The 22184-nt window shown below is 44.9% G+C and overlaps 6 non-coding genes and 1 pseudogene across 6 annotated transcripts; all 7 read left to right on the top strand.

Moving 5' to 3' along the window:
* Positions 1 to 1916: 1916 nt before the first annotated feature.
* LOC130312528 (U2 spliceosomal RNA) lies at positions 1917 to 2107 on the top strand. The gene has a single exon (XR_008860641.1). It is a non-coding gene; the product is annotated as a U2 spliceosomal RNA (small nuclear RNA).
* Positions 2108 to 4201: 2094 nt separating this feature from the next.
* LOC130312527 (U2 spliceosomal RNA) lies at positions 4202 to 4392 on the top strand. Its single transcript, XR_008860640.1, has one exon. It is a non-coding gene; the product is annotated as a U2 spliceosomal RNA (small nuclear RNA).
* A 2100-nt stretch (positions 4393 to 6492) lies between these two features.
* LOC130312526 (U2 spliceosomal RNA) lies at positions 6493 to 6683 on the top strand. Its single transcript, XR_008860639.1, has one exon. It is a non-coding gene; the product is annotated as a U2 spliceosomal RNA (small nuclear RNA).
* Positions 6684 to 8772: 2089 nt separating this feature from the next.
* LOC130312525 (U2 spliceosomal RNA) lies at positions 8773 to 8963 on the top strand. The gene has a single exon (XR_008860638.1). It is a non-coding gene; the product is annotated as a U2 spliceosomal RNA (small nuclear RNA).
* Positions 8964 to 11063: 2100 nt separating this feature from the next.
* LOC130312610 (U2 spliceosomal RNA) lies at positions 11064 to 11183 on the top strand (annotated as a pseudogene).
* A 733-nt stretch (positions 11184 to 11916) lies between these two features.
* On the top strand, positions 11917 to 12100 carry LOC130312598 (U2 spliceosomal RNA). Its single transcript, XR_008860706.1, has one exon. It is a non-coding gene; the product is annotated as a U2 spliceosomal RNA (small nuclear RNA).
* A 6924-nt stretch (positions 12101 to 19024) lies between these two features.
* On the top strand, positions 19025 to 19212 carry LOC130312604 (U2 spliceosomal RNA). Its single transcript, XR_008860711.1, has one exon. It is a non-coding gene; the product is annotated as a U2 spliceosomal RNA (small nuclear RNA).
* Positions 19213 to 22184: the final 2972 nt, after the last annotated feature.

Genomic DNA, 22184 nt, shown 5'->3' with positions numbered 1-22184 from the left:
CACAGGACTTCTGCTGCTGCTGACTAAATGGCCTCCTTAATTGGATCATTTGAGTAGCCAGCACACCTGTGCAGGTAGGGCATGACATGATAGGCAGCTGCCTTGATAGCGGGTGGGTGCTGAATGTTCCTAATTGACAAAATAAGATTAATGCTTATGAAGAAATATAAAATCTCATCCCTTCCCCAATATCGCGCCACACCCCTACCCCTTAATTCCCTGGTTGAACTTGATGGACATATGTCTTTTTTCGACCGTACTAACTATGTAACTATGTAACATAACATGGGGGGGGGGGGGGGGGTCTCCTGGCTGTTCACACAGGTGTGTCATTGCTGTACATTGACCATGCATTGCTTCTGTGGTATTGCAAAGGCAAAGACAAATGCTTCCAGCCATCCATTGCACTAATGGATTGGTCATCAGCTGGCTGTCTATGTCCCGCATCAATATAGACCAAAGTACAGAGGGTTAGGCTATGCTATTGTGCACCTACCTGATGCATCAGAAGGTGCGAGGCCCTTGCTAAATTCTGTGCACAGACTTTGAGATCTATACTTTAGACTGTATCTAAACCTGCTCCAACATGGACTGACATTCTGGCCTACTTTCAGCCGATGCGACTTGTCTGTCGCTGAACAGTCGCTTTTTATGTATTCAGCACCTATGTATAATGTTGTAAAAATGCTCTAGAAGCTAAAGTCGCAGAAATGTCACACATATTTGGCCTGCAACTTTCTGTGCGACAAATTCAGACAGGAAAAATCAGTATAAATCCTTAGAAAATTATCCCCCAGTGTCTCCATCTGCTGGCGGTATTGAATAAGCATTGCTGCACTGATGGGGTATGCATTAGACGAAAAAAAAGAAGAAAAAGAAGAATAATACGCCCAGAAAAGAGGCGAAAAGGAGAAAAACGTAAAAAAACGTGAAAAAAAAGTAAGAGGAAGAGAAGGGAAAAAAAGGTGGAAATGGGTTTAAAAGTGATTTCGGCGGAGAAATATATATATATATATATATATATATATATATATATATATATACGCGCACACACACACATATATATAAACGTATTCTCCGTTGAGATATTGCAGCCGCTGCTGTGTCCAGGCCCAGGAGCCTTAGCACTGTGCTGTGATGTCACTCAATACCACTGACATCACTAGGTGTAAACAACATCTCTCCTTTGCTGTGTATGTGACTATGGAGCTGTTTGGTGATGTCGTCTATTATGGCCTTCATAGAAGCAACAGGAGATTGTTGCATCCATCTAGAACCCTCAGAACTACAGTGCTATGATGTCACTCACTTCCACAGGCCTTGCAGAGTGTAAACAACAACAACCCAGCTTTGTTGTGTATGTAACCATAGGGATTTGTGATGTCACCTAGAACCTTCACAGCAGCGACAGCTTTATGAGGAGCATCAGCACTGCTCTGCCTGAGCAGAACCATCACCGCCATAGGTTGTCAAATAACCCGGGTTTAACCCACACAGGTAAGTCCAATGGGGTGCAGGCATGTCCTCTATGCTTACAGCTTCCCGTGGGTGTTGGTTTGATACCGTTTGGGGACAGCCAAGGAGGCATCTGCAGGCAACAAAGGTAGGTGTGTGCTTGTGTGTGTGTTTCCTATGCAGATCCTAAGCCCAGTGTCACATGCAAGTAGGAGGAGTAAGAAGGGTTCCTGGCAAATCCGGGTTATGGATTGCATTTAAAAAGGCCCCGTGGGAGTGCAATGGGCCCCTGTCTTGCTGCTTAGCAATAATGGTATGGGTTTAGGTTCTGCTGTGTGTACTGGTGGTTGACTGCCCCCCAGCCCAGAGTGTGCATGGAAAATTGTCTGGCAGCCTCCCTGACAGCAAGCAGTGATAGTGCCCATGAAGGGCACCTTGTTGGGCCCGCCCCTTTCACGGTTATCGCTTCTCGGCCTTTTGGCTAAGATCAAGTGTAGTATCTGTTCTTATCAGTTTAATATCTGATACGTCCCCTATCTGGGGACCATATATTAAATGGATTTTTGAGAACGGGGGCCGATTTCGAAGCTTGCTTCCGTCGCCCTATGCATTGACCCGATATGGCAGTATCTTCGGGTACAGTGCACCACCCCCTTACAGGGTTAAAAAGAAAGATTCCTACTTTCATTGCTACCTGCTTGCTGGCTAGCCAGCTAGCCAGCCCTGTGGGCCTTGCTGCTGCTGCAGCCAAAAAACAAAAGGTGGTGCTGCTGCTGCTTCTGCTGCTTCTGCTTCTGCTTGTGTCTGGCCGCTGTTGGAGCGTCCAGGCACAGGACTTCTGCTGCTGCTGACTAAATGGCCTCCTTAATTGGATCATTTGAGTAGCCAGCACACCTGTGCAGGTAGGGCATGACATGATAGGCAGCTGCCTTGATAGCGGGTGGGTGCTGAATGTTCCTAATTGACAAAATAAGATTAATGCTTATGAAGAAATATAAAATCTCATCCCTTCCCCAATATCGCGCCACACCCCTACCCCTTAATTCCCTGGTTGAACTTGATGGACATATGTCTTTTTTCGACCGTACTAACTATGTAACTATGTAACATAACATGGGGGGGGGGGGGTCTCCTGGCTGTTCACACAGGTGTGTCATTGCTGTACATTGACCATGCATTGCTTCTGTGGTATTGCAAAGGCAAAGACAAATGTTTCCAGCCATCCATTGCACTAATGGATTGGTCATCAGCTGGCTGTCTATGTCCCGCATCAATATAGACCAAAGTACAGAGGGTTAGGCTATGCTATTGTGCACCTACCTGATGCATCAGAAGGTGCGAGGCCCTTGCTAAATTCTGTGCACAGACTTTGAGATCTATACTTTAGACTGTATCTAAACCTGCTCCAACATGGACTGACATTCTGGCCTACTTTCAGCCGATGCGACTTGTCTGTCGCTGAACAGTCGCTTTTTATGTATTCAGCACCTATGTATAATGTTGTAAAAATGCTCTAGAAGCTAAAGTCGCAGAAATGTCACACATATTTGGCCTGCAACTTTCTGTGCGACAAATTCAGACAGGAAAAATCAGTATAAATCCTTAGAAAATTATCCCCCAGTGTCTCCATCTGCTGGCGGTATTGAATAAGCATTGCTGCACTGATGGGGTATGCATTAGACGGAAAAAAAGAAGAAAAAGAAGAATAATACGCCCAGAAAAGAGGCGAAAAGGAGAAAAACGTAAAAAAACGTGAAAAAAAAGTAAGAGGAAGAGAAGGGAAAAAAAGGTGGAAATGGGTTTAAAAGTGATTTCGGCGGAGAAATATATATATATATATATATATATATATATATATATATATATATATATACGCGCACACACACACATATATATAAACGTATTCTCCGTTGAGATATTGCAGCCGCTGCTGTGTCCAGGCCCAGGAGCCTTAGCACTGTGCTGTGATGTCACTCAATACCACTGACATCACTAGGTGTAAACAACATCTCTCCTTTGCTGTGTATGTGACTATGGAGCTGTTTGGTGATGTCGTCTATTATGGCCTTCATAGAAGCAACAGGAGATTGTTGCATCCATCTAGAACCCTCAGAACTACAGTGCTATGATGTCACTCACTTCCACAGGCCTTGCAGAGTGTAAACAACAACAACCCAGCTTTGTTGTGTATGTAACCATAGGGATTTGTGATGTCACCTAGAACCTTCACAGCAGCGACAGCTTTATGAGGAGCATCAGCACTGCTCTGCCTGAGCAGAACCATCACCGCCATAGGTTGTCAAATAACCCGGGTTTAACCCACACAGGTAAGTCCAATGGGGTGCAGGCATGTCCTCTATGCTTACAGCTTCCCGTGGGTGTTGGTTTGATACCGTTTGGGGACAGCCAAGGAGGCATCTGCAGGCAACAAAGGTAGGTGTGTGCTTGTGTGTGTGTTTCCTATGCAGATCCTAAGCCCAGTGTCACATGCAAGTAGGAGGAGTAAGAAGGGTTCCTGGCAAATCCGGGTTATGGATTGCATTTAAAAAGGCCCCGTGGGAGTGCAATGGGCCCCTGTCTTGCTGCTTAGCAATAATGGTATGGGTTTAGGTTCTGCTGTGTGTACTGGTGGTTGACTGCCCCCCAGCCCAGAGTGTGCATGGAAAATTGTCTGGCAGCCTCCCTGACAGCAAGCAGTGATAGTGCCCATGAAGGGCACCTTGTTGGGCCCGCCCCTTTCACGGTTATCGCTTCTCGGCCTTTTGGCTAAGATCAAGTGTAGTATCTGTTCTTATCAGTTTAATATCTGATACGTCCCCTATCTGGGGACCATATATTAAATGGATTTTTGAGAACGGGGGCCGATTTCGAAGCTTGCTTCCGTCGCCCTATGCATTGACCCGATATGGCAGTATCTTCGGGTACAGTGCACCACCCCCTTACAGGGTTAAAAAGAAAGATTCCTACTTTCATTGCTACCTGCTTGCTGGCTAGCCAGCTAGCCAGCCCTGTGGGCCTTGCTGCTGCTGCAGCCAAAAAACAAAAGGTGGTGCTGCTGCTGCTTCTGCTGCTTCTGCTTCTGCTTGTGTCTGGCCGCTGTTGGAGCGTCCAGGCACAGGACTTCTGCTGCTGCTGACTAAATGGCCTCCTTAATTGGATCATTTGAGTAGCCAGCACACCTGTGCAGGTAGGGCATGACATGATAGGCAGCTGCCTTGATAGCGGGTGGGTGCTGAATGTTCCTAATTGACAAAATAAGATTAATGCTTATGAAGAAATATAAAATCTCATCCCTTCCCCAATATCGCGCCACACCCCTACCCCTTAATTCCCTGGTTGAACTTGATGGACATATGTCTTTTTTCGACCGTACTAACTATGTAACTATGTAACATAACATGGGGGGGGGGGGGTCTCCTGGCTGTTCACACAGGTGTGTCATTGCTGTACATTGACCATGCATTGCTTCTGTGGTATTGCAAAGGCAAAGACAAATGTTTCCAGCCATCCATTGCACTAATGGATTGGTCATCAGCTGGCTGTCTATGTCCCGCATCAATATAGACCAAAGTACAGAGGGTTAGGCTATGCTATTGTGCACCTACCTGATGCATCAGAAGGTGCGAGGCCCTTGCTAAATTCTGTGCACAGACTTTGAGATCTATACTTTAGACTGTATCTAAACCTGCTCCAACATGGACTGACATTCTGGCCTACTTTCAGCCGATGCGACTTGTCTGTCGCTGAACAGTCGCTTTTTATGTATTCAGCACCTATGTATAATGTTGTAAAAATGCTCTAGAAGCTAAAGTCGCAGAAATGTCACACATATTTGGCCTGCAACTTTCTGTGCGACAAATTCAGACAGGAAAAATCAGTATAAATCCTTAGAAAATTATCCCCCAGTGTCTCCATCTGCTGGCGGTATTGAATAAGCATTGCTGCACTGATGGGGTATGCATTAGACGGAAAAAAAGAAGAAAAAGAAGAATAATACGCCCAGAAAAGAGGCGAAAAGGAGAAAAACGTAAAAAAACGTGAAAAAAAAGTAAGAGGAAGAGAAGGGAAAAAAAGGTGGAAATGGGTTTAAAAGTGATTTCGGCGGAGAAATATATATATATATATATATATATATATATATATATATATATATATATATATATACGCGCACACACACACATATATATAAACGTATTCTCCGTTGAGATATTGCAGCCGCTGCTGTGTCCAGGCCCAGGAGCCTTAGCACTGTGCTGTGATGTCACTCAATACCACTGACATCACTAGGTGTAAACAACATCTCTCCTTTGCTGTGTATGTGACTATGGAGCTGTTTGGTGATGTCGTCTATTATGGCCTTCATAGAAGCAACAGGAGATTGTTGCATCCATCTAGAACCCTCAGAACTACAGTGCTATGATGTCACTCACTTCCACAGGCCTTGCAGAGTGTAAACAACAACAACCCAGCTTTGTTGTGTATGTAACCATAGGGATTTGTGATGTCACCTAGAACCTTCACAGCAGCGACAGCTTTATGAGGAGCATCAGCACTGCTCTGCCTGAGCAGAACCATCACCGCCATAGGTTGTCAAATAACCCGGGTTTAACCCACACAGGTAAGTCCAATGGGGTGCAGGCATGTCCTCTATGCTTACAGCTTCCCGTGGGTGTTGGTTTGATACCGTTTGGGGACAGCCAAGGAGGCATCTGCAGGCAACAAAGGTAGGTGTGTGCTTGTGTGTGTGTTTCCTATGCAGATCCTAAGCCCAGTGTCACATGCAAGTAGGAGGAGTAAGAAGGGTTCCTGGCAAATCCGGGTTATGGATTGCATTTAAAAAGGCCCCGTGGGAGTGCAATGGGCCCCTGTCTTGCTGCTTAGCAATAATGGTATGGGTTTAGGTTCTGCTGTGTGTACTGGTGGTTGACTGCCCCCCAGCCCAGAGTGTGCATGGAAAATTGTCTGGCAGCCTCCCTGACAGCAAGCAGTGATAGTGCCCATGAAGGGCACCTTGTTGGGCCCGCCCCTTTCACGGTTATCGCTTCTCGGCCTTTTGGCTAAGATCAAGTGTAGTATCTGTTCTTATCAGTTTAATATCTGATACGTCCCCTATCTGGGGACCATATATTAAATGGATTTTTGAGAACGGGGGCCGATTTCGAAGCTTGCTTCCGTCGCCCTATGCATTGACCCGATATGGCAGTATCTTCGGGTACAGTGCACCACCCCCTTACAGGGTTAAAAAGAAAGATTCCTACTTTCATTGCTACCTGCTTGCTGGCTAGCCAGCTAGCCAGCCCTGTGGGCCTTGCTGCTGCTGCAGCCAAAAAACAAAAGGTGGTGCTGCTGCTGCTTCTGCTGCTTCTGCTTCTGCTTGTGTCTGGCCGCTGTTGGAGCGTCCAGGCACAGGACTTCTGCTGCTGCTGACTAAATGGCCTCCTTAATTGGATCATTTGAGTAGCCAGCACACCTGTGCAGGTAGGGCATGACATGATAGGCAGCTGCCTTGATAGCGGGTGGGTGCTGAATGTTCCTAATTGACAAAATAAGATTAATGCTTATGAAGAAATATAAAATCTCATCCCTTCCCCAATATCGCGCCACACCCCTACCCCTTAATTCCCTGGTTGAACTTGATGGACATATGTCTTTTTTCGACCGTACTAACTATGTAACTATGTAACATAACATGGGGGGGGGGGGGGGGTCTCCTGGCTGTTCACACAGGTGTGTCATTGCTGTACATTGACCATGCATTGCTTCTGTGGTATTGCAAAGGCAAAGACAAATGCTTCCAGCCATCCATTGCACTAATGGATTGGTCATCAGCTGGCTGTCTATGTCCCGCATCAATATAGACCAAAGTACAGAGGGTTAGGCTATGCTATTGTGCACCTACCTGATGCATCAGAAGGTGCGAGGCCCTTGCTAAATTCTGTGCACAGACTTTGAGATCTATACTTTAGACTGTATCTAAACCTGCTCCAACATGGACTGACATTCTGGCCTACTTTCAGCCGATGCGACTTGTCTGTCGCTGAACAGTCGCTTTTTATGTATTCAGCACCTATGTATAATGTTGTAAAAATGCTCTAGAAGCTAAAGTCGCAGAAATGTCACACATATTTGGCCTGCAACTTTCTGTGCGACAAATTCAGACAGGAAAAATCAGTATAAATCCTTAGAAAATTATCCCCCAGTGTCTCCATCTGCTGGCGGTATTGAATAAGCATTGCTGCACTGATGGGGTATGCATTAGACGAAAAAAAAGAAGAAAAAGAAGAATAATACGCCCAGAAAAGAGGCGAAAAGGAGAAAAACGTAAAAAAACGTGAAAAAAAAGTAAGAGGAAGAGAAGGGAAAAAAAGGTGGAAATGGGTTTAAAAGTGATTTCGGCGGAGAAATATATATATATATATATATATATATATATATATATATATACGCGCACACACACACATATATATAAACGTATTCTCCGTTGAGATATTGCAGCCGCTGCTGTGTCCAGGCCCAGGAGCCTTAGCACTGTGCTGTGATGTCACTCAATACCACTGACATCACTAGGTGTAAACAACATCTCTCCTTTGCTGTGTATGTGACTATGGAGCTGTTTGGTGATGTCGTCTATTATGGCCTTCATAGAAGCAACAGGAGATTGTTGCATCCATCTAGAACCCTCAGAACTACAGTGCTATGATGTCACTCACTTCCACAGGCCTTGCAGAGTGTAAACAACAACAACCCAGCTTTGTTGTGTATGTAACCATAGGGATTTGTGATGTCACCTAGAACCTTCACAGCAGCGACAGCTTTATGAGGAGCATCAGCACTGCTCTGCCTGAGCAGAACCATCACCGCCATAGGTTGTCAAATAACCCGGGTTTAACCCACACAGGTAAGTCCAATGGGGTGCAGGCATGTCCTCTATGCTTACAGCTTCCCGTGGGTGTTGGTTTGATACCGTTTGGGGACAGCCAAGGAGGCATCTGCAGGCAACAAAGGTAGGTGTGTGCTTGTGTGTGTGTTTCCTATGCAGATCCTAAGCCCAGTGTCACATGCAAGTAGGAGGAGTAAGAAGGGTTCCTGGCAAATCCGGGTTATGGATTGCATTTAAAAAGGCCCCGTGGGAGTGCAATGGGCCCCTGTCTTGCTGCTTAGCAATAATGGTATGGGTTTAGGTTCTGCTGTGTGTACTGGTGGTTGACTGCCCCCCAGCCCAGAGTGTGCATGGAAAATTGTCTGGCAGCCTCCCTGACAGCAAGCAGTGATAGTGCCCATGAAGGGCACCTTGTTGGGCCCGCCCCTTTCACGGTTATCGCTTCTCGGCCTTTTGGCTAAGATCAAGTGTAGTATCTGTTCTTATCAGTTTAATATCTGATACGTCCCCTATCTGGGGACCATATATTAAATGGATTTTTGAGAACGGGGGCCGATTTCGAAGCTTGCTTCCGTCGCCCTATGCATTGACCCGATATGGCAGTATCTTCGGGTACAGTGCACCACCCCCTTACAGGGTTAAAAAGAAAGATTCCTACTTTCATTGCTACCTGCTTGCTGGCTAGCCAGCTAGCCAGCCCTGTGGGCCTTGCTGCTGCTGCAGCCAAAAAACAAAAGGTGGTGCTGCTGCTGCTTCTGCTGCTTCTGCTTCTGCTTGTGTCTGGCCGCTGTTGGAGCGTCCAGGCACAGGACTTCTGCTGCTGCTGACTAAATGGCCTCCTTAATTGGATCATTTGAGTAGCCAGTACACCTGTGCAGGTAGGGCATGACATGATAGGCAGCTGCCTTGATAGCGGGTGGGTGCTGAATGTTCCTAATTGACAAAATAAGATTAATGCTTATGAAGAAATATAAAATCTCATCCCTTCCCCAATATCGCGCCACACCCCTACCCCTTAATTCCCTGGTTGAACTTGATGGACATATGTCTTTTTTCGACCGTACTAACTATGTAACTATGTAACATAACATGGGGGGGGGGGGGTCTCCTGGCTGTTCACACAGGTGTGTCATTGCTGTACATTGACCATGCATTGCTTCTGTGGTATTGCAAAGGCAAAGACAAATGTTTCCAGCCATCCATTGCACTAATGGATTGGTCATCAGCTGGCTGTCTATGTCCCGCATCAATATAGACCAAAGTACAGAGGGTTAGGCTATGCTATTGTGCACCTACCTGATGCATCAGAAGGTGCGAGGCCCTTGCTAAATTCTGTGCACAGACTTTGAGATCTATACTTTAGACTGTATCTAAACCTGCTCCAACATGGACTGACATTCTGGCCTACTTTCAGCCGATGCGACTTGTCTGTCGCTGAACAGTCGCTTTTTATGTATTCAGCACCTATGTATAATGTTGTAAAAATGCTCTAGAAGCTAAAGTCGCAGAAATGTCACACATATTTGGCCTGCAACTTTCTGTGCGACAAATTCAGACAGGAAAAATCAGTATAAATCCTTAGAAAATTATCCCCCAGTGTCTCCATCTGCTGGCGGTATTGAATAAGCATTGCTGCACTGATGGGGTATGCATTAGACGAAAAAAAAGAAGAAAAAGAAGAATAATACGCCCAGAAAAGAGGCGAAAAGGAGAAAAACGTAAAAAAACGTGAAAAAAAAGTAAGAGGAAGAGAAGGGAAAAAAAGGTGGAAATGGGTTTAAAAGTGATTTCGGCGGAGAAATATATATATATATATATATATATATATATATATATATATATATATATATATATACGCGCACACACACACATATATATAAACGTATTCTCCGTTGAGATATTGCAGCCGCTGCTGTGTCCAGGCCCAGGAGCCTTAGCACTGTGCTGTGATGTCACTCAATACCACTGACATCACTAGGTGTAAACAACATCTCTCCTTTGCTGTGTATGTGACTATGGAGCTGTTTGGTGATGTCGTCTATTATGGCCTTCATAGAAGCAACAGGAGATTGTTGCATCCATCTAGAACCCTCAGAACTACAGTGCTATGATGTCACTCACTTCCACAGGCCTTGCAGAGTGTAAACAACAACAACCCAGCTTTGTTGTGTATGTAACCATAGGGATTTGTGATGTCACCTAGAACCTTCACAGCAGCGACAGCTTTATGAGGAGCATCAGCACTGCTCTGCCTGAGCAGAACCATCACCGCCATAGGTTGTCAAATAACCCGGGTTTAACCCACACAGGTAAGTCCAATGGGGTGCAGGCATGTCCTCTATGCTTACAGCTTCCCGTGGGTGTTGGTTTGATACCGTTTGGGGACAGCCAAGGAGGCATCTGCAGGCAACAAAGGTAGGTGTGTGCTTGTGTGTGTGTTTCCTATGCAGATCCTAAGCCCAGTGTCACATGCAAGTAGGAGGAGTAAGAAGGGTTCCTGGCAAATCCGGGTTATGGATTGCATTTAAAAAGGCCCCGTGGGAGTGCAATGGGCCCCTGTCTTGCTGCTTAGCAATAATGGTATGGGTTTAGGTTCTGCTGTGTGTACTGGTGGTTGACTGCCCCCCAGCCCAGAGTGTGCATGGAAAATTGTCTGGCAGCCTCCCTGACAGCAAGCAGTGATAGTGCCCATGAAGGGCACCTTGTTGGGCCCGCCCCTTTCACGGTTATCGCTTCTCGGCCTTTTGGCTAAGATCAAGTGTAGTATCTGTTCTTATCAGTTTTCATGCTGGTGGGGATGGGTGCTGCATGGAGGATGCAGGTGTACCAGGGCTTTCCGGGACTGGTTCTGAGGAATCAGCTCGACGGCTGCCCCGATGTGACCTGTTCCCTCCGGGTCTCGCCATGAGGCTGAGAGGGTCTAGAGCCGAGGTACTTTTGTGCCTCGGGGAGTGGTGACCCCGAGGTGCCGAAACTCACTGGGAGAATAGGCTCACTGAGTTGAAGCACGGGCACCATAATCTCTTCACCTTGTGGCACTCACCTCTTGATTCCCGGCCTTCTGGCTAGGATCAGAGAAATTTTTATAGATCCGGCCGGATGTCCGGGCAGTATATCTGCACACATTCACTTATTTATTTCCTTTTTGTCTCACTGTGTCACCTTTTGCGTGTTGTGTGTTCACAGGATTTGTCAGGATGCGGTAGCCCTTCTGGGTGTCCCTCCTGGCGGTCTAGGGGAGGTGTGTGTGGCCATTAGGTTCCGCACCTCCCTGCAAACACCCCGTGTACTCCTGCTTTGGCAGGGTACCTACCGTAATCGGCTCTGCGGGCAGATACCTTGGCCAACGCCAAGGGGGATGCCGGGAGCATTTGTGGTCCCCTAGTAGCTTCGGCGAAAAGGGACATCGAACCTGGAACCTCGCAGGTACCTTTTGGTCCGGAGGCGAAGGGTAAGGTTTGTTGGGGGGCCTCTCTCCTATCGGAGAAGGGCTTGCGATAGACCGCATCCTTTGTGCACGTTTTTTTAGTGTAACACGTTTGCACTTTTTCTTGCACTTTGGGTGAATCGAAAGCACGTTCCTCGGCTTTAAAAAAAAAAAAAAAAAAAAAATCTGTTCTTATCAGTTTAATATCTGATACGTCCCCTATCTGGGGACCATATATTAAATGGATTTTTGAGAACGGGGGCCGATTTCGAAGCTTGCTTCCGTCGCCCTATGCATTGACCCGATATGGCAGTATCTTCGGGTACAGTGCACCACCCCCTTACAGGGTTAAAAAGAAAGATTCCTACTTTCATTGCTACCTGCTTGCTGGCTAGCCAGCTAGCCAGCCCTGTGGGCCTTGCTGCTGCTGCAGCCAAAAAACAAAAGGTGGTGCTGCTGCTGCTGCTGCTGCTTCTGCTGCTTCTGCTTCTGCTTGTGTCTGGCCGCTGTTGGAGCGTCCAGGCACAGGACTTCTGCTGCTGCTGACTAAATGGCCTCCTTAATTGGATCATTTGAGTAGCCAGCACACCTGTGCAGGTAGGGCATGACATGATAGGCAGCTGCCTTGATAGCGGGTGGGTGCTGAATGTTCCTAATTGACAAAATAAGATTAATGCTTATGAAGAAATATAAAATCTCATCCCTTCCCCAATATCGCGCCACACCCCTACCCCTTAATTCCCTGGTTGAACTTGATGGACATATGTCTTTTTTCGACCGTACTAACTATGTAACTATGTAACATAACATGGGGGGGGGGGGGGGGGGTCTCCTGGCTGTTCACACAGGTGTGTCATTGCTGTACATTGACCATGCATTGCTTCTGTGGTATTGCAAAGGCAAAGACAAATGCTTCCAGCCATCCATTGCACTAATGGATTGGTCATCAGCTGGCTGTCTATGTCCCGCATCAATATAGACCAAAGTACAGAGGGTTAGGCTATGCTATTGTGCACCTACCTGATGCATCAGAAGGTGCGAGGCCCTTGCTAAATTCTGTGCACAGACTTTGAGATCTATGCTTTAGACTGTATCTAAACCTGCTCCAACATGGACTGACATTCTGGCCTACTTTCAGCCGATGCGACTTGTCTGTCGTTGAACAGTCGCTTTTTATGTATTCAGCACCTATGTATAATGTTGTAAAAATGCTCTAGAAGCTAAAGTCGCAGAAATGTCACACATATTTGGCCTGCAACTTTCTGTGCGACAAATTCAGACAGGAAAAATCAGTATAAATCCTTAGAAAATTATCCCCCAGTGTCTCCATCTGCTGGCGGTATTGAATAAGCATTGCTGCACTGATGGGGTATGCATTAGACGAAAAAAAAGAAGAAAAAGAAGAATAATACGCCCAGAAAAGAGGCGAAAAGGAGAAAAACGTAAAAAAACGTGAAAAAAAAGTAAGAGGAAGAGAAGGGAAAAAAAGGTGGAAATGGGTTTAAAAGTGATTTCGGCGGAGAAATATATATATATATATATATATATATATATATATATATATATATATATATACGCGCACACACACACATATATATAAACATATTCTCCGTTGAGATATTGCAGCCGCTGCTGTGTCCAGGCCCAGGAGCCTTAGCACTGTGCTGTGATGTCACTCAATACCACTGACATCACTAGGTGTAAACAACATCTCTCCTTTGCTGTGTATGTGACTATGGAGCTGTTTGGTGATGTCGTCTATTATGGCCTTCATAGAAGCAACAGGAGATTGTTGCATCCATCTAGAACCCTCAGAACTACAGTGCTATGATGTCACTCACTTCCACAGGCCTTGCAGAGTGTAAACAACAACAACCCAGCTTTGTTGTGTATGTAACCATAGGGATTTGTGATGTCACCTAGAACCTTCACAGCAGCGACAGCTTTATGAGGAGCATCAGCACTGCTCTGCCTGAGCAGAACCATCACCGCCATAGGTTGTCAAATAACCCGGGTTTAACCCACACAGGTAAGTCCAATGGGGTGCAGGCATGTCCTCTATGCTTACAGCTTCCCGTGGGTGTTGGTTTGATACCGTTTGGGGACAGCCAAGGAGGCATCTGCAGGCAACAAAGGTAGGTGTGTGCTTGTGTGTCTGTTTCCTATGCAGATCCTAAGCCCAGTGTCACATGCAAGTAGGAGGAGTAAGAAGGGTTCCTGGCAAATCCGGGTTATGGATTGCATTTAAAAAGGCCCCGTGGGAGTGCAATGGGCCCCTGTCTTGCTGCTTAGCAATAATGGTATGGGTTTAGGTTCTGCTGTGTGTACTGGTGGTTGACTGCCCCCCAGCCCAGAGTGTGCATGGAAAATTGTCTGGCAGCCTCCCTGACAGCAAGCAGTGATAGTGCCCATGAAGGGCACCTTGTTGGGCCCGCCCCTTTCACGGTTATCGCTTCTCGGCCTTTTGGCTCCGATCAAGTGTAAACTTGGTCTGGGTCAGGGGTGCGGGTGTTCTGCTGAGCAGGAATCCGGAGTGGTGATCTTACTGTGGAATCGACAGACAAGAGAAGAACAATGGCTGGAAAGGAATACCTCCCTGCGATTGAGAAGACTGTACGTTTTGTGGTGGAAACTTCTGACCGGGGTAAGAATCGGATTGAGTACATTGGACATGAACTTGTGGAGAAATTGGGTGGTTTTGGCATGGATAGTTTGTTCTGTGTGCAAGAGAATAGGAAGCAAGGAATATATGATGTGTCCTTCATCTATGAAGCTGATTGCCAGAACTTCTATGAATGTTTGAAAAGAAATGCCAATAACCCTGTCTTGGAAAATGTAAAGTTTTTTCCTCTGTTTGAGATGGGAGTGAAGACTCTGTTTGTACATATGTACAATCCATTCTTAGACCCGGATATGATTAAGAACTTTCTAAGTATCTACTGTGAAAGTGTCCAAGGGGGAGTGAAGCAAACTAGTAGTTTGGGTGTGTTTAATGGCACATGGAAGTTCTTTGTAAAACTGAAGCTGGATCCTGGGAGCATTGGTGGAGTGAAACACCCACCGGCCAATTTTTCAATCGCCGGAAACCGGGGTTATGTCTATTATTATGGCCAGCCATTGTTTTGCCGTGATTGTTTGCTGTTTGGACATGTTAAAGAGGCTTGTCCAGGTAATAAGAAGTGCCGAAATTGTAAAATGCCAGGGCATGAAGCGGGAGCTTGTCCACAGCCCAGAACTTGTGATCTTTGTGGCCTTGTTGGACATGTGTATAGAAATTGTCCGGAGGTGGCTAAAAGGGAGAAGGAGAAAGAGGCCAGAAAAGATTTGGCAATTAAAAAAAGGGAAAAGGCAAAGGCAGACATGGCAGAAGAGAGTGTGATTGCTATTATTGAGAAAGCAACGGTGGTGGAAGAGAAGGTGCAGGAGGAGATTGAAGAGGAGATGGAGGAGGAGGTGAGAATTGAAGAGGTGCCTAGTCCTCAGGTGTCTGGCACTCAAAAAGTTGAATGGTCGAATTCAGAAGAGGAAAGTGCTAAAGAGAGAGAGGAAGATCTTTTTCGTCCCCCACGGAAGGCGGCGAGAGGTGCCAGTGGTGAAAAGATGGAGCAGACGGTGGTGGAGACGAGTAATCGTTTTGCCGCAATATCTGAGGGTGAAATGGATAAATGCATTGGAGAAGAAACTTCTCCCTCGACACTGAGCCGTAAAGTTCATTAACTCTCTTCTAGGTTTTTTCTTCCTATGGGTTGTTATTTGATTTGATATGTCTTTTTCGGTTAGTTTGTCAAATGTTAGAGTCTTTAAAAATAAGAATAGAAGAGCGGCCATTCTGGAGGAATTGGCAGGAACTAATAATGACATAATTTGTCTACAGGAATGTGGATTGGATTTTCCTCCAAAAAAGGAGGAGTGGAGATATGGACCAGCAGTGTGGTCTTGCTCTAATGTAAATAGAAATGATGGAGTTGGGGTTTTGTTTAGGAATAATAAGTTTAAAGTTTGTAGTCAAATGGTGTTAAGGGAAGGAAGGTGTGTGTTGGTGGAGGTTGGGTTACATGGGTTTAAGTTTAAGTTAATTAATGTTTATGCACCTGTGAATAAGGAGGAGAGGGTTGGTTTGTTTGAAATAATTAAGGGTTTTTTGTCTGGGAAGGAACCAGTGTTGTTAGTAGGTGATTTCAACTGTGAGATTGGGAGGGATGCGGATGTTTCTGGAAATATGCTTAAGAGTATGGTGAGTGATTTCAAGTTAAGAGATGTGGTTGAAGTGTGTGGTGTGAATCCTGTGTTAGCAACATATCATGCTGAGAGTGGAAGGAGTGAGTCAAGATTAGATATGTGTTTTGTGTCCAAAATGATAGGATGTATGTGGTATAAGCAAGAGAGAGTGATTTATTCTGATCATGAGCGTGTGAGTTGTGGTTTGGTGTTGGATGAGATTTGCATAAGTGGGAGGGGTTACTGGAAGCTTAATGTGAAACTGTTGGATGAAAAGGAGGTATATGATAGGTATATTAAGAAGTATAAGTTATGGTGTGAGAAGAAAAAAGAATTTTTGGATTTATTGTGTTGGTGGGAGTGGGTTAAAGAAAGAACTAAGGTTTTTTTCAAGAGGGAAGGTTATAAAAGGAAAGCTAGGGAAAGAAAGAAGTATGAATGGCTGAATAAAAGGTTGGGGTTTCTCATTAAGTTGAAAAAGAAGGGATGGAGAGTGGATGGTAAGATTGATGCTGTGAAAAGAGATATAAAGGATTGGTTGAATGAAAGAGGAAAAGAGTTAATGTACAGAGCAAAAGTGGACAAATTGGAGAAGGATGAAAAGTGTTCAAGATATTTTTTTAAGAAAGTGATTGGGAGAAAGGATGATTTAGTGAGTGTGTATGATAAGGATGGTGGTTTGGTGAGAGGCAAAGCTGTACTGAATGTGGTGAAAGAGTTTTATGAGGACTTATATGCAGTCAAACAGTGTGATAGGGGTTTGGCTGAGGAAGTGCTGGAAGTGATTGATAAGAAGGTAGATTGTAATGAGTATGAGAGTTTAATGAGAGAGATTGGAATGGAAGAGATTAAAAGGACGGTTGATAGTATGGCTAAAAATAAGACTCCTGGAGAGGATGGGTTGCCGGCTGAGTTTTATGTGAAATTGTGGGATGTACTGAAGGATGATATGGAGAGTATCTTTAAGTATATGTGGGCTAATGGAAGATTGGTGGAAAGTATGAAGAGTGGGATAGTGGTTTTGATTTATAAGAAAGGGGATGTGAATGATATAAGGAATTGGAGGCCGATAACTTTGTTGAATGTGGATTATAAAATATTTGCAAAGCTGATTACAAATAGAATGAGGGACGTGATAGAGCAAGTGATTGGGGAGGAGCAAGTGTGTGGTGTGCCAGGAAGAAGAATTAGTGAGAATTTGTGTTTGTTGAGAGATATATTGTGGGATGGTATGTGTAGAAAGCAGGTGGTTCGTGTGTTGTCAATTGATTTTGAAAAAGCTTTTGACCGTTTGTCGCATGGGTTTTTGTTTAAGGTGCTAGTTAAAATGGGGTTTCCAGGTGATTTTGTGAATATTGTGAGAATGTTGTATAAGGAAGTGTATAGTAAGATTCTGATTAATGGATGGATGACTGAGGAGATTAAAGTATGTTCAGGGGTGAGACAGGGATGTCCCTTGTCACCTATTGCTTTTATTTGTGCTATGGAACCATTATTAGAATTATTGCGTAAGGATAAATGTGTGAGAGGTGTGAGAGTTCCGGGGGGTCGTGGTAAAGAGGTTAAAGTGTTGGCTTATATGGATGATGTATGTGTGGTAAGTGAATCTGTTGCGGCTGTAAGAAGATCCAAGTTATTGGTAAGTCTGTTTTGTGGTGCGTCTGGTTTTAAGGTCAATTGGGGAAAGAGTGAATATAAATGTTTTGGTGGTGTGACTCAGAGTGAGGATGTTGGTATGGAAGGGGTGGAAGGGCCTATTCAAGTGTTGGGGGTTAAGATGGATGAACGGTTGGATGGTAGAAATAGTTGGGAGGATGTGGGGAAGAGAGTGCAAAAGAAATTGAATTTTTGGAGGTTGAGAGAGTTTTCAATGGTTGGTAAGGTTATGATAGTGAAGAGTGTGATTTTGCCAATACTGTTATATGTTGCTGTTGTGTTTCCGCCAAGTTATATGGTTTTGCGAAAGGTGAAAAGAATGTTATTTGTGTTTTTGTGGGGTACAAAGATGGAAAGAGTTAAGAGAGAGATTGTAATGAAAGATGGTAAAAATGGAGGAATGGACTTTCCGAATGTTGATGTGTATCTGGGTGTGAATATTGTTTTTGCTTTGAAAAGAATGATGGGAGGTGAAAAGAGTTGTGCATGTATGGTGAGATATTTGGGTGGCAGTGTGTTATGTAAATTGGGTTGGTTGGAAAGAGATTTGAGAGTGCCTTATGCTTTTGTGTGTCCTAGTTGGTATGTATATGTGGTGAAATTTTTGGAGAATTATAGGTTGATTGGTGTGGGTCCAGAAGTGTTTGTGAGTAAAAAGAGTATGATTGGGTACATTAAAAAAGAGGAAGTTGAATGTTCAATTAATATGGTGAGAGCTGTAGATGTGGGGAGAGTGTGGAAGAGTATAATGACTGTTGGAGTAACAAATAGACAACGTGAGATAGTATGGCAGAGTTTGCATGGTGCGTTACCGGTAAGAGAATTTCAAAGAAATAGAGGGATTGGAAGGTATGAGAGGTGTCCAAGAGATGGGTGTGATGGGATTGAGAGTGTGATGCATGTATTTTGGAATTGTGAAATGGCGCAAGGTGTGTGGAAAGGGGTGAGTTTGCTGTTTAAAGAATTGACTGGTATAAGGTATATGTCGTATGATGTGGTTATGTTTGGACTTAGTATGGTAGGGAGAGATAAGGAAAGGGTTTTTTTTTGTGTTGCTTGCCATTATTAAAGAAGTACTTTGGGATGTTAGGAATTTATGTGTATTCAAAAGAAATAACGTGTCGGTGGAGGGTTGTATTAAGATGATTCTAGATAGGTTATATGTTGTTTATTTGTGTGATAGGAAGAATTTGGGGGATAAGGATGCTGAGGGGATATGGAAGTTTTTGAAATGGAGATATCTTGTAAGTTTGTAATTGGTGATGGTATTTATGTTTGTTTGAAATTGAAAATAAAAAGAAAGACCTAATGATGAGTTGGACTTTACTTCAGAAAGTCTAAGTGACGAAGTATGGAGTTGGATTTTGATGTTTTAATGTCCAAACCTGAAGGTTTAAAAAAAAAAAAAAAAAAAAAAAAAAAATCTGTTCTTATCAGTTTAATATCTGATACGTCCCCTATCTGGGGACCATATATTAAATGGATTTTTGAGAACGGGGGCCGATTTCGAAGCTTGCTTCCGTCGCCCTATGCATTGACCCGATATGGCAGTATCTTCGGGTACAGTGCACCACCCCCTTACAGGGTTAAAAAGAAAGATTCCTACTTTCATTGCTACCTGCTTGCTGGCTAGCCAGCTAGCCAGCCCTGTGGGCCTTGCTGCTGCTGCAGCCAAAAAACAAAAGGTGGTGCTGCTGCTGCTTCTGCTGCTTCTGCTTCTGCTTGTGTCTGGCCGCTGTTGGAGCGTCCAGGCACAGGACTTCTGCTGCTGCTGACTAAATGGCCTCCTTAATTGGATCATTTGAGTAGCCAGCACACCTGTGCAGGTAGGGCATGACATGATAGGCAGCTGCCTTGATAGCGGGTGGGTGCTGAATGTTCCTAATTGACAAAATAAGATTAATGCTTATGAAGAAATATAAAATCTCATCCCTTCCCCAATATCGCGCCACACCCCTACCCCTTAATTCCCTGGTTGAACTTGATGGACATATGTCTTTTTTCGACCGTACTAACTATGTAACTATGTAACATAACATGGGGGGGGGGGGGGGGGGTCTCCTGGCTGTTCACACAGGTGTGTCATTGCTGTACATTGACCATGCATTGCTTCTGTGGTATTGCAAAGGCAAAGACAAATGCTTCCAGCCATCCATTGCACTAATGGATTGGTCATCAGCTGGCTGTCTATGTCCCGCATCAATATAGACCAAAGTACAGAGGGTTAGGCTATGCTATTGTGCACCTACCTGATGCATCAGAAGGTGCGAGGCCCTTGCTAAATTCTGTGCACAGACTTTGAGATCTATACTTTAGACTGTATCTAAACCTGCTCCAACATGGACTGACATTCTGGCCTACTTTCAGCCGATGCGACTTGTCTGTCGCTGAACAGTCGCTTTTTATGTATTCAGCACCTATGTATAATGTTGTAAAAATGCTCTAGAAGCTAAAGTCGCAGAAATGTCACACATATTTGGCCTGCAACTTTCTGTGTGACAAATTCAGACAGGAAAAATCAGTATAAATCCTTAGAAAATTATCCCCCAGTGTCTCCATCTGCTGGCGGTATTGAATAAGCATTGCTGCACTGATGGGGTATGCATTAGACGAAAAAAAAAGAAGAAAAAGAAGAATAATACGCCCAGAAAAGAGGCGAAAAGGAGAAAAACGTAAAAAAAACGTGAAAAAAAAGTAAGAGGAAGAGAAGGGAAAAAAAGGTGGAAATGGGTTTAAAAGTGATTTCGGCGGATAAATATATATATATATATATATATATATATATATATATATATATATACGCGCACACACACACATATATATAAACGTATTCTCCGTTGAGATATTGCAGCCGCTGCTGTGTCCAGGCCCAGGAGCCTTAGCACTGTGCTGTGATGTCACTCAATACCACTGACATCACTAGGTGTAAACAACATCTCTCCTTTGCTGTGTATGTGACTATGGAGCTGTTTGGTGATGTCGTCTATTATGGCCTTCATAGAAGCAACAGGAGATTGTTGCATCCATCTAGAACCCTCAGAACTACAGTGCTATGATGTCACTCACTTCCACAGGCCTTGCAGAGTGTAAACAACAACAACCCAGCTTTGTTGTGTATGTAACCATAGGGATTTGTGATGTCACCTAGAACCTTCACAGCAGCGACAGCTTTATGAGGAGCATCAGCACTGCTCTGCCTGAGCAGAACCATCACCGCCATAGGTTGTCAAATAACCCGGGTTTAACACACACAGGTAAGTCCAATGGGGTGCAGGCATGTCCTCTATGCTTACAGCTTCCCGTGGGTGTTGGTTTGATACCGTTTGGGGACAGCCAAGGAGGCATCTGCAGGCAACAAAGGTAGGTGTGTGCTTGTGTGTGTGTTTCCTATGCAGATCCTAAGCCCAGTGTCACATGCAAGTAGGAGGAGTAAGAAGGGTTCCTGGCAAATCCGGGTTATGGATTGCATTTAAAAAGGCCCCGTGGGAGTGCAATGGGCCCCTGTCTTGCTGCTTAGCAATAATGGTATGGGTTTAGGTTCTGCTGTGTGTACTGGTGGTTGACTGCCCCCCAGCCCAGAGTGTGCATGGAAAATTGTCTGGCAGCCTCCCTGACAGCAAGCAGTGATAGTGCCCATGAAGGGCACCTTGTTGGGCCCGCCCCTTTCACGGTTATCGCTTCTCGGCCTTTTGGCTAAGATCGGGGTTTATTGCCTCGGTCGGCGCTGAGGGTGCGAGTGAACTGCGCCGCGACTAGCTGCGTAGGTGATCAAGACTGTGGTACTCGTTACCGACAGATTTGGAAAGATGGCTGGATCCAACATGTCTGCAGTGGAGAAGACCGTACGCATCAAGGTGCTAACCACGGATCGTCTAAGAAACAGCATTGAATACATCGGCCATACCATTGTGGAGCGACTGGCAGGATTTTCCTTGAGCGACCTCTTTTGTGTCCAGGAGAACAAGCGCCAAGGTATTTATGACGTGTCCTTCTTATATGATGCTGACTGCCAGAACTTTTATGAGTGCTTAAAACGGAACAGTGGAAGTGAGGTTTTGCGGGATGTGTCCTTTTATCCCCTTTTTGAAATGGGGACAAAGACTTTGTTTATCCACATGTACAATCCGTTTGTTGATGTCTCTATGATTAAGAACTTCTTGAGCATCTATTGTGAGTCTATTGCTGGTGGTACTAAGCAGACAAGCAGCATTGGTGTATTTAATGGCACGTATAAGTTCTTTGTGAAGTTGCGGCTTGATGGAGATTGCATTGGAGGCGTTAAGCACCCTCCGGCGAACTTTACCATTGCTGGTTTCAGAGGTTATCTCTATTACTACGGACAGCCATCTTTCTGTAGAAATTGTCTATTGTTTGGACATGTGAAGGAGGCCTGCCCTGGCAGTAAGAAATGCAGGAACTGTAAGCAACCGGGGCATGAGGCGGGTGCATGTCCACACCCGAGGACCTGTGACCTATGTGGGGAAGCTGGCCATGTGTACAAGAACTGTCCAGTGTTGAAGAGGAGGGAGGAGGAGAGGAGAATGGAAG

This window comes from Hyla sarda, unplaced genomic scaffold, assembly GCF_029499605.1.
Source record: "Hyla sarda isolate aHylSar1 unplaced genomic scaffold, aHylSar1.hap1 scaffold_172, whole genome shotgun sequence".
Classification (NCBI taxonomy): Eukaryota; Metazoa; Chordata; class Amphibia; order Anura; family Hylidae; genus Hyla; species Hyla sarda.
Note: the sequence above shows the minus strand (reverse complement) of the source record. Positions and strands in the feature narration are given on the sequence as shown.